Raw genomic sequence first — 12,970 nt, 5'->3', positions numbered from 1 at the left:
CCCCCCAGCAACTGGCGTGACAAAATGTACGTCATGGGGTTGCAATCAGAAACCACGGTGGTAGTGCGCAACAGAATATAGTGACGGAAGTGTTGGATAGCACAAATGACGACCAAATCCAACTTCTCGACATAAGCATATCGAGTTTCCGTGTCTAAAAGGTTGCGGCTGAGATAATATACAACATGCTCAGTGTCATCATCGTCAGTTTGAACGAGAACCATGCTGATAGTGGTGTCGGCGACGACCAAATGCAGAGTGTAGTCGCGATGATAATTCGGAGGACGCAGCAATGGAGCGGAAATAAGGAGACCCTTGAGACGCTCAAAAGATTCCTGAGCGATGGTATCCCAATGGAAAGGGACATCTCGCTTTAGCAACCGTGTGAAACCTTTAGCCACCTCGGCATAGTTCGGAATGAATCGTCTCAAAAAGTTTGCTTTACCCTGCAAGCTTTGCAATTGTTGTAAAGAAGCAGGGGGAGGAAGATTCACAATAGCCTCGACTTTAAGGGGATCCAAACGGATGCCCTCTTGGGAGATGATGAACCCGAGAATTTGGCCGGATTCAATGCAGAAGACACATTTGTGAGGATTGAGTCTAATACGGTAGTGTCGGCAGCGAAGAAAGATATCTCAAAGGTGAGTAGGGTGGTCCTGACGTTTGGCTGAATGAGCTGGTAGATCATCCAGGTATGGCTATACAATGTGGCGAATGTCATGAAAAGCGTAGGACATTGCACGTTGGAAGGTAGCATCGGCATTTTTGAGACCGAAAGGGAGCTTCTTGTAGGCAAAAGTGCCCCATGGATAGATAAAAGTGGTTTTGTGTTGATCAGCAGGGGCAATATTGATCTGGTTATACCCAGAAAAACTGTCCATAAAAGAGTAAATTTCGCTTTCAGCACACTCGTCAATAATTTGATCAATGAATGGTGTGGGGAAATTATCTTTAGGACAGGCCTGATTAATATCACGATAATCGACACAAACACGGATGGTACCTTGTTTTTTATTCACATGCACGATGTTGGAGACCCAATCTGTGAGCGAGATAGGGTAAATAAAACCAGCTTTAAGAAGCTTTTCCACTTCCACCTTAATGGCTGCAGCCTTGCGGGGGTGTACGTGGCGTAAACGTTGACGAATAGGCTTAGCACCTGGATACGTGAGTATCTCATGCACCACTATGCTAGGATCAATGCCAGGCATTTCTTTGTAGGACCATGCAAAGACGTCACGAAATTCGCGAAAAAGATTGGTATAGAGTTGAATCTCCTCCGGAGTACAAGTGACTCCAATGTGAAGATGCTTGACAATCCCTGGTTTCGCAAAGATGTCGATAGGCTGGGTTTGCGTGATATTTGCCATATTTCCTTCAGAGGACACTTGATAAACTTGGATAGGTGTTTAAAGGGTTTGAAATGGGAGACAAGGAGAAAACCGCTCGAGACAAGTAAGAATATCCTGATGGGCAGGAAGAAACGAGGAACGATGGTGAGAATCATGCCTAGGAGGTTCCTCGGGAGACATAGTCTCAATAATGGCTTCGTCAGAAGGGAATATTTCTTTTAAAGGGTCCGAAGAAGTCTTATCTCCAAGCCATGATGATGGGGCCAGCCCACATGGTCCCGCCTCACCAAAGCTGATGTGTAACAATTCTATGAACCGGACAGTATACGTTTGATATGGTATTAATTTTAGATTGATTTACAATCAACTTGGCATGTACTGGGGTGGTCTTATCGGTGGACAACTGTCCTTCTCGGGATCCTGGAAAGTTTTCGCTTGGGTTTTACCCTGTTCGTGCCCTTTGGGTTATTATTGTTACCCGGTGGTTTGGCTCTACAGTCTCTGCGATTTTTCCTTCGTATTTGTTGTATGGTCTGTGGTGAAACACTATGCGGTCTCTGCCTGCTCGGGTTACTGTATGGCAAACGTTTGGTCGCGGTTCTGTTGCTCCTGGTCCGGCTTGTATGCCTCGACGGTCTGGTGTCGCTTTGGTAAGTTCGCTACTGTTTCGTTTGTATGCTTGTCCCTCTGTCGTTTGGCGCTTCCCACTGGTGTTGTTGTTTGTCACGGTGATATCTGTTCATTTCTCTCAAGAGTCCATGGTTATTCGAGCATTATAAGTTAATGGCATTCTGGTTACATTCTCGGTTCGTCAGCCTCCAAGTTTGATGGATTTCGCGGCTTGCCCTGTTCGGCTCTCGGCTATTTCAACAGGTAAGCTCTCGTTCCCTGCTAGATTTCTTTACCACAGCTTATTTAGACTCTAATGGCTCGGCTCCTCTGTGAGCAGGGTTTGTTTGTTCGAGGGTTTTGCTTTGCAGTCGTGGCTCACCTTCAGGTATGGTTTCGTGTTCCTGCTCTCTGCATTTTTCCCTTTCACTTTCTCTGTTTCCCGCTTTTCTTCAAGGGTTGGAAATTAACCCTTCCTCCTTTTGTCTCTTTACAGGTGGATCCGCTCACTGGGTCGATGGCATTGGCGTTCGGCTATTCTGGATATCTTCTAGGTAGACTTGTTCTTGTTTCTTGTCTGTAATGGATTCTTGTATGGGTCGTTGGTTTGGTTGTTGGCTACTGTAGTGTATAGTCCTCGCCGTGGCTTGTGTTCATGACTTTTGTCAAACCCTAGGCTTGTGAACTAGGTAGGGTTGAAGCTGCGTTAAACACTATTTCGTATGCTGAGATGGACTGTTAATATTTGTATTTATGTTGATATGAATTGTTAGTTATATGCGGAAAGTAAACTTGTATCACCTTCAGTTTCGTTTGCATACCTTGTAACTGTATTTGTCTGGGCACTGTAACTCATGTCCGGTGCTAGTTGGTGTCACCTCTCGTTTGGTGGTTTGTCCTTCTGCCGGTTCGAAGTCTGTCAAGAATTTATAATGGGTTTTGTACATGAAATAAAAATGAAATGTAAACACAGCATGGAATTGTACAGTCTCTATTTTTCTGAGGACGCACGTAAGAGTTGTTTGTGCACTGAAAAACAAGATGTAAATATATTTATTTCTGTTCCTTCTTTTCTCTTCTTACTGCTGAACCCCTATGGGCTTGCTTTCCCTCGTTCTTGTACATTGTTTTCAGGCAGTTAGATAACTGCTGTCAGTTAGTCAATTATCAGTTACATCAGTTATTTCATATTTGACATTTATCCATGGCTAGCTTGTTTCCCTTTGTCTGTTTTTACAATAGTAAATAAATGTTCAGCGACTAATGATTCTAACTAATATTACTGTTCCTAATTAGAACTCGTTACAATATTCTATGCATTTTAAACAGAAGCCAAAAACAACAACAAATAATAAAAATAATTAAAAATAAAGACGAAACAGACATGTTGTCCGTTCTATGAGCTATGTCCTCTGTCCTCCTCAAAAACCATGTCATCCTTCTTTCTATCTCCGCCCTGTTAACCAGATGCTCCTGCATCAGGCTTCCGAGGTAAAAGAAATTTCATGGCTCCGTTCCATGAGTTCCTCGACCGAATAACCAGCCTTCTAAATCTGTGCCGCGTCGAGCCATGAGCTGTCCTCCATTGGACGGTCTCTCCACTTGACGAGGTAACGCAGATATTCCTTCCTGCGTGTCTTCTTGGCTACCTGGGTGCTGAGGATCCCTTCAATTTAATGGGTCCGGGCCGAAGGTAACTGTTTCTTCTAAGAACTGCTTTCTAACTGGGTGTCCCGTTCTGGATGTACCGCACTATCATCCTCTGCCTGGGCGTGATATGGGAACAGATCCGCCACATTAAAAATAGGTGATATGCCTATGTCCGGTGGCAGCTGAATCTCGTAAGCGTTGGCTGAAAATTTCCGTAGGATCTTGCATGGACCAATTTTCTTATATTTTAACTTGTTATATGTGCCTTTAGGAAACCGTTCCCGGCGCAGATGTGCAAGGACCTCGTCCCCAACATTAAAATGCACCTCTCGTCGTTTTGAGTCTGCTTGCTATTTGTATTTCTGTACGATGTCCTGCAACCTTAGTTTTACTTTCATGAAGCTCGCTCATGGCTTCTGCAAAATCTTCCCCATCTACGCTCCTCCGTTCCAGCTTTCCCATATCTCGCAGTTCATGTATTCCTCGAGGATGCATGCCATACAAAATCTGGAATGGGCTAAGTCCGGTGCTACGATTAGGTGAATCTTTATAGGCGAATTCTGCCTGGGCAAGAGCTCGATCCCATAATCGTGAATTTTCTCCAGTCAAACTCTGTAATAAATTCCCCAAGCTCCTGTTCACCACCTCTGTTTGTCCATCAGTCTGCGGATGATACGCAGAGCTGAAATTCAATTGCGTGCCCAACTTTTTCCACAGGGTGCGCCAAAAGTGTCCTGTGAACTTTACGTCCCTGTCTGAAATGATAGTTTTGGGTAAGCCATGTAATCTAACAACTTCCGTGAAGAACAGGTGTTCCACATACGTGGCGTCACTAATTTTCCGGCAAGGAATAAAATGAGCCATTTTTGAAAATCTGTCTACCACCACCATTACCGAATCATACCCCTGCTGTGTTCTAGGCAGTCCGAGAACAAAGTCAATGCTGACCGAATCCCATGGCCTGCTTGGAACGGGTAGTGGTGTGTAAATTCCAGTATTCTGACTGTGTCCCTTGGACAGTTGGCAGACTTTACACCGGTTTAGCAATCTTTGTACATCCCTGCTCATTTTAGGCCAATAGTAAAAATGTCCGATTTGCTCCAAAGTTTTGTTGATCCCGAAATGTCTTGCTAATCCACCACTATGCTTCTCCCGTACTATATTATCCCTCATTGAACAGTCCGGGATACATAACTGCCCCCCTCGGAACAATAATCCTTCGTGTAAACTATAATCTAACCATGGGCTTGCATTTCTCAATACGGGATTTTGGCAGGCTTCAAAAGCTTCCTTGAAGTCTGTGTCCGCCTGATACAAATCTTTCAGATGTTCGAGTCCCATCACTTGTATGCTGCTTTCCTGTAGGAGCAAGGCTCTCCTGCTCAAAGCATCTGCCACTTTGTTGGCTTGCCCACTTATGTGTTTTAACACAAAAGTAAAACTCTGCAAATATTCTATCCACTTGGTGTGCTTATGGTTTAACTTGTGCTGATGCATTACATATTGTAATGCCGAATTATCAGAAAACAAAACGAATTCATTGCCCAGTAGGTAGTGCCTCCAATGTTTCAAAGCTTGGAACACTGCATAAAATTCCTTGTCATATGAGGAATATTTATGCCGACTCTCATTTAGTTTTTCACTAAAGAATGCCACTAGTCTATCTTCTTGACTGAGCACAGCACCAATAGTTGTTCCACTTGCGTCACATCGAACCTGGAAAAGTTTATTAAAGTCGGGCAGTCTCAGGATTGGCCTCTCCGTGATCTTCCGCTTCAAAAGCTGAAAACTGTCTTCTGCCGCCTTGGTCCAGCAAAAAGGTTGACTTGCCTTTTTTATGGTCTCTAACATTGGTCACAGATTTCACTGAATTTTTTAATAAATTTCCGATAAAAACTTGCCAGTCCATGAAAACTACGTACCTAAAATAAGCTTTTTGGTGACGGCCAATTTATAATTGCTGCAATATTTTCTGGGTCCATTTTTAGTTCATTTTCTACAACCACAAATCCCAAATAGACCAGCTCCTTCTGCAGGAAAGTGCATTTCTTCAAGTTTATTAGCAGTTTGTTCTGCTGTAACTTCTCTAACACCCTTCGAACATGTTGAAGATGTTCTCCCTTCGTTCTGCTGAAAATCAAGATATCATCAAGATAAACTATCACGAACTTGCCAATAAATTCCTTTAACATCTCGTTCATTAATCTCATGAAGGTACTAGGAGCGTTGCTTAATCCAAATGGCATGACCAGCCATTCGTACAGTCCCTCATTGGTTTTAAATGTTGTCTTCCACTCATCTCCTTCCCTAATTCTGATATGATGATAACCACTCTTCAGATCTATTTTTGTAAAATAAGCTGCCCCAATAAGACATTCCATCATGTCGTCCATTCTGGGCAAGGGAAATATGTATCGAATCATGATTTTGTTAATGGCGCGTGAATCTGTACACATTCGCCATTCTCCACCCTTCTTAGGTGCAAGTACTGTTGGTATCGCACAGGGGCTCAAACTTTCTCTGATCAGTCCCTTATCTAGCAACTCCTGCACTTGTTTGCAAACTTCTTCATTGTCCTTCGGACTCATCCTGTACGCTGCCTTGTTTGGCAAGCTTGCTCCCAGTATAAAGTCAATGTGATGGCTGATACTCCTCTTGGGAGGCAATTTATCAGGTAAATGATCAACCACAATGTCTTGGAATTCTTTCAACAGCTCCTGAATTTCTTTAGGCAGTTCTAATTTTTCTGTGTTCAGCAACATCGGCTTCGTCCTCCTCACAATTGCATAATTGACCTCATTTTCCTCAACCTGCTTCACAAACTGTTTTCCTCCAATTAATAGTGCCTTTGTTCCGCTTGGTTCCACTGCATCCTCTTCCTTGATGGGTACAAGTGTATGTTTGATCCCATCTTTCACAAATTTATAACAATTTGTCTTCCCATCGTGTGTCACTTTCCGATCATACTGCCACGGTCTTCCCAGCAGTATATGGCACATGTTCATTGGCATAATATCACAGACCACCGTGTCATGATATTTGCTAATGCGAAATTCAACTTCACACTGTTCATCAACTAATAACTGGTGGCCTTTCTGTAGCCACAACACCCTGTAAGGTGTCGAGTGTTTAAGTCGCTTCAGTCCCAGCTTTTCCACCATTTCGGTGGCAACCAAATTGTCTGTACTTCCGCTGTCTATTATCAATTTACAGCACTTTCCACGTGATTTACAAACTATTCGGAACAATACTTTTCGCTGGGTCTGTTCAGCCACATCCTTGGCTGGTTTCAACAGTACTTTATTTAAAATCAAAGCTTCCCCTATTTCTGCCATGTTTTCTACCTCCCGGGGTTGTGCTTCAGCTTCCTTAGGCTGTGCAACAAGTGTTCCCCGCTGGCCCGCATGCTCAGCTTCTGGGCATTCGAAGGATCTGTGCCCCCACTTATGGCACCTGTAGCACTGGACATTAGTCCCTCTTCCGCGACCATTTCCTCGTCCCCGCTGATATGGCCGACCTCCTCTGGTGCTTTCTCCTTTCTTTGTTGTCCCTGAAGCTCTGAAACTGCTGCCTTCCTCGCTTTTTGCAGCAGTTCTCCCTCTGCCATAGGACTGTCATCGTCCTCTGCCATTTCCTCTACCTCTCCTATTATTCTGTCTCCTGTTGATTTTTTCCTCCATCTTTACAGCACTTTGAAAGGCTTCCTCAACACTCTGGGGAGAGAGAATGCTAATCTCATCCAATATTTCCATTCTTAAGCCATTCACGTACCTTGCTGTTTTTTTTGGAGTATCCTCCGTATAAACAGCACGTAAATTTACACGATAAAATTCTTCTGTGTATTCTTGTACAGTCATACCTTTCTACCTTAAATTCTGCACTCGCCGATAAATTTCAACCTGGTAGTCTTTAGGAAAAAATCTACCCTTCAGTTTTGCCACCATCCTTGGCCATTTTCTCATCGGCAGTTTGTTCATTCGCCTTCTGTCCGCTTGGACACTATCCCACCATAGGGCAGTGTGTCCTTTCAACTTGGTCACAACAAATCTAACTCTTTTGTCCTCACTGATCTCCTCATTCTCAAAATATTTGTCTAATTCACTCACCCAATCCAACAAGACATCCACGGACAGACTACCATCATAGTTAGGGATCTCTGGTTTGGGCTTGCTGCTGGCTAACAGAACTGATCACAACAGCCTCAACTCTGGGGCTTCTTCCTCTAACCCATCTGTAACAGTTGCTGCCTTGTCTTCACTGTCATCCCCAAGTTCCGGGTCTCATCGCCTACCCGCCTCTACTGCTTCTAAGCGAGATGTAAGGATTCTCAGTTGTTCTCTCAATCCTTCATCTGCTCCTCTATGTGCACCTCTTCCACGTCCTCGCCTTTGTACTTCCATCTTCCTCTACTTCCTCAGAACGCTGCTCTGATACGACTTGATGGGGCTAGCCCACGTGGTCCCGCCTCACCTAAGTTGATGTGTAACAATTCTATGAACCGGACAGTATACGTTTGATATGGTATTAATTTTAGATTGATTTACAATCAACTTGGCATGTACTGGGGTGGTCTTATCGGTGGACAACTTTCCTTCTCGGGATCCTGGAAAGTTTTCGCTTGGGTTTTACCCTATTCGCACCCTTTGGGTTATTATTGTTACCCGGTGGTTTGGCTCTACAGTCTCTGCGATTTTTCCTTCATATTTGTTGTATGGTCTGTGGTGAAACACTATGCGGTCTCTGCCTGCTCGGGTTACTGTATGGAAAACGTTTGGTCGCGGTTCTGTTGCTCCTGGTCCGGCTTGTATGCCTCAACGGTCTGGTGTTGCTTTGGTAAGTTCGCTACTGTTTTGTTTGTATGCTTGTCCCTCTGTCGTTTAGTGCTTCCCACTGGTGCTGTTGTTTGTCACAGTGATATCTGTTTATTTCTCTCAAGAATCCATGGTTATTCAAGCATTATAAGTTAATGGCATTCTGGTTACATTCTCGGTTCGTCAGCCTCCAAGTTTGATGGATTTCGCGGCTTGCCCTGTTCGGCTCTTGGCTATTTCAACAGGTAAGCTCTCGTTCCCTACTAGATTTCCTTACCACATCTTATTTAGACTCTAATGGCTCAGCTCCTCTGTGAGTAGGGTTTGTTTGTTTGATGGTTTTTCTTTGCAGTCGTGGCTCACCTTCAGGTATGGTTTTGTGTTCCTGCTCTCTGCATTTTTCCCTTTCACTTTCTCTGTTTCCCGCTTTTCTTCAAGGGTTGGAAATTAACCCTTCCTCCTTTTGTCTCTTTACAGGTGGAGCCGCTCACTGGGTCGATGGCATTGGCGTTCGGCTATTCTGGATATCTTCCGGGTAGACTTGTTCTTGTTTCTTGTCTGTAATGGATTCTTGTATGGGTCGTTGGTTTGGTTGTTGGCTACTGTAGTGTATAGTCCTCGTCGTGGCTTGTGTTCATGACTTTTGTCAAACCCTAGGCTTGTGAACTAGGTAGGGTTGAAGCTGCGTTAAACACTATTTCGTATGCTGAGATGGACTGTTAATATTTGTATTTATGCTGAGATGAATTGTTAGTTATATGCGGAAAGTAAACTTGTATCACCTTCAGTTTCGTTTGCATACCTTGTAACTGTATTTGTCTGGGCGCTGTAACTCGTGTCCGGTGCTGGTTGGTGTCACCTCTCGTTTGGTGGTTTGTCCTTCTGCCGGTTCGAAGTCTGTCAAGAATTTATAATGGGTTTTGTACATGAAAGAAAAATGAAATGTAAACACAGCATGGAATTGTACAGTCTCTATTTTTCTGAGGACGCACGTAAGAGTTGTTTGTGCACTGAAAAACAAGATGTAAATATATTTATTTATGTTCCTTCTTTTCTCTTCTTACTGTTGAACCCCTATGGGCTTGCTTTCCCTCATTCTTGTACATTGTTTTCAGGCAGTTAGATAACTGCTGTCAGTTAGTCAATTATCAGTTACATCAGTTATTTCATATTTGACATTTATCCATGGCTAGCTTGTTTCCCTTTGTCTGTTTTTACAATAGTAAACAAATGTTCAGCGACTAATGATTCTAACTAATATTATTGTTCCTAATTAGAACTCATTACAATATTCTAGGCATTTTAAACAGAAGCCAAAAACAACAACAAATAATAAAAATAATTAAAAATAAAGACAAAACAGACATGTTGTCCGTTCTGTGAGCTATGTCCTCTGTCCTCCTTAGAAACCATGTCATCCTTCTTTCTATCTCCGCCCTATTAACTAGATGCTCCTGCATCACATGAGGATGGAGCGAACGAGTCGGGAACCTTGCTCGAAGGAGCAGGTTTAGGAGAGGGAGCCGATGCAGCAATAATTTTGACGTAGTTGAGCTCGGCAGGACAATGCCCTAAGCACAAAATGCGCACTGGTGCATATACTACTCGATAGAACCAGAAAAGGGTTCAATTATAAAAATTGTTGGTCATAAAATTCATTTTTCCCAATACGGTGCTATACTGTAATGATGAACCGGTGCTAAACTAGTACATTTATACCCTAATTCATACATGATATAGTGCACCATTGTGGAGTTTTAAACTTTAAAATAATAATGTAATTATTATATTATATGCATTGGTGTTGTTAATTGAACTAAAATTAGTGCATAGTAGAGAGTGGTGCACCATTGAAGTGTTACTTTTAATGCAAATAAAAACAACAGTGCACCACCTATATATGGCACATCGATCCTTATACTAGTTGATAAAAATGGAAAAAGGTTAAAATTTAAAAAATATCAGTTATAAAATTCTTTTCACCATTTTACTGTTATATTCCCATGAGGTATCAATGTTCTTAATGTATTCAAACACCCCAGTACATAACTACCAATGCACCACTGCTTATACTACTTAATAGCACCAAAAAAAGTTAAATTTAAAAAATGTCGATATTAAAATTCTTTTCTTCATTTTAGTTTTATATACACACAAAGCGTCGGTGTTGTTTGTGTATTCAAATTCCCTGGTGTGTACTCACCAATAGAATCACTACAGGGTTTTTAACTAAAAGAAAAATTGTTGCACTTGGAAATAGTACACATTGATGCTGTTACAAGAACAAATAGAATAGGTTTAAATAAAAAAACTTATTGGTCGTAAATTTCATTTTTACCATTTATAGTGTTGTAGAGATTTGAAGAATCGGTGCTACTCTTGCCTCACTCAAGTTCCCCATCGTCGATGCTTCCGTTTCTCACCATCCTTTTGCCCGTGCTCACTGCATGGATTTCGAATTTTCTCAAATGATGGTGAAATTTGGTTTTTTCATTTACATGTCAACTATGCCTCCCCGATGAGTAAATGTTTAGGTAATGTCTATGTTTCTCTCTAATTTAAATTTTTAGTGGATTAGAATAGTAAATTAGGTCCAAAAATCCACTGTTTTTTTTTTTCCCCTACGTGGTGCATCCAACATGTGTGCATCCAACAGGTTTGAATCCCATCGGTAGTGATGCGACTTTTAAATTTATAGGGTGTACTATGCATGTCGATGCGTTTGGTAAATGGAAATGGGACAAGAAAAGATATAATTTTTACATCAGTGCATATGGTAAAAGTTACTCCCACTGTGTTTTTATTTACCAAATGCACCACATGCATAATATAAAAAAAAATATAGCTTACTGCATTCGATAGCCAAAACATTTCATTTTAGTGTGAAAAGGTTATATGTACAAACCAGTGCACAATGTTGTCTCGACGCATTGTGTTGAAAGTAAAACTAACCAATTTGTTTCTTTGTATGTGAACCAAAAGTCCTGTGTCATCTGGATGTACGCATTGTGGCTAATGCTTTCATGTTTTGTGGCGCACCATTTTGAGTGAATTTTTTATTTCTTCGCACACCGAGGATGATTATTTTTCATTGAATGTTATATGTCCATATTTATAAATACATTTCTCATTTAATAAAAAAATAATGTTTTATATATGAGGCTGATGTATTTTATATGTCAATCATGTAGCAAAGACATCAACAGAGGGAGAAACAAAAAAAACATGAGAAAATGGCAGACCAATACAATATGGTCAAACCGTGGGAGGCATGAGAGAGAGCTTTCTAATGATGTGTGGAAGCATGAAAATGGCACCTTGGATCGAGAGATAGAGCAATCAAGTTTGGTGACCGCAATATCAAGATATAGTTAGAGGTAGTTCGATGAGCTTTAGAGTGCAACCAAAGTTAGCACAAGTGCAAAACCTAGTGGCAAAGTGACCAAAGAATGGGGACCCATTTGGAATCCACAACAGTAGTGGGAAGAAAAAGCCCACCTGGCAACCTGGCCCGACAATATTACCCCGACACAATCCTTTTGATGCATAGGTCTAAGTAACTGGAATCAAAAGAGCGAGTGAAGCCCACCCGGAGGCAGTACCCCAATAGTATAGTTTTAGAGTACAAAAGAAATGCATTGGGCAGAAGACACCAAGACAGGAAAGTAAAGAGCCAACCAATGAGATTTGAGTGGAGGATCCTACTCTCTCTCTCTCTCTCTCTCTCTATCCCTCTCTCCTTTTGTCTCTCTCCCTCTCTCTCACCCCCCCTCTCTCCCCCTCACTCTCTCACTCTCTCTCTCTCTCTCTTTCTCTCCTACTCTCTCTCACCCCCCTCTTTCTCATTCTCTCCCCCTCGCTCTTTCGATCTATCTCTCTCCCTACCTCACTCTCTCGCTCCCCCTATCTCTCCTCCCGTCTCTCTCTCTCCCCCATCTCTCCTCCCCCCCCCTCTCCCTCTCTCTCTCTCCCCATGCCTCTCTCTCTCTCCCCTTTGCTCCCTCACTCTCTCTCTTTGTCTCTCCCTCTCCACCCCTCTCTCTCTCACCCCCCATCTCTCCCTCTCTCTCTCATGCACTATCCTATCTCTCTCTCTCCCCACACTCTCTCCCCCTTCTCTCTCTCCCCCTCCTCTCTCCCCCTCCTCTCTCTCTCTCTCTGCACGTCTCTCTCTCTCTCTCCCCCTCCCCCCCCTCTCTCCTCCCACCCTCTCGCTCACTCTCTACCTCTCCCTCCCTCCTCCCCCTCTCTCTCTCTCTCTCTCTCACACACACACACACACACACACTTTCTCTCCCCCCCTCTCTCTTTCTCTCACTCTCTCCCCCCCTCTCTCTCCCCATCTCACTTTCTCCCCCTCTGCTCTCTCTCTCCCCCTCTCTCTTTCTCTCTCTCCCTCCCGCCCCCTTCTCTCTTTCATTCCCGCCTCTCTCTTTCACACCCTGCTCTCACTCTCTCTCTCCCTCCCTCTACCCCCCCACTCCCTGTTTCTCTCTCTCTCTCCCTCCCTCGCTTTGGCCCCCCTCACCCTGTCTCTCTACCTCTCCC

This window comes from Pinus tabuliformis, chromosome 8 (genome assembly GCF_031772625.1).
Source record: "Pinus tabuliformis cultivar Carrire ecotype Pingquan chromosome 8, CPIR1, whole genome shotgun sequence".
Lineage (NCBI taxonomy): Eukaryota > Viridiplantae > Streptophyta > Pinopsida > Pinales > Pinaceae > Pinus > Pinus tabuliformis.
This window is presented reverse-complemented; position numbering follows the sequence as displayed.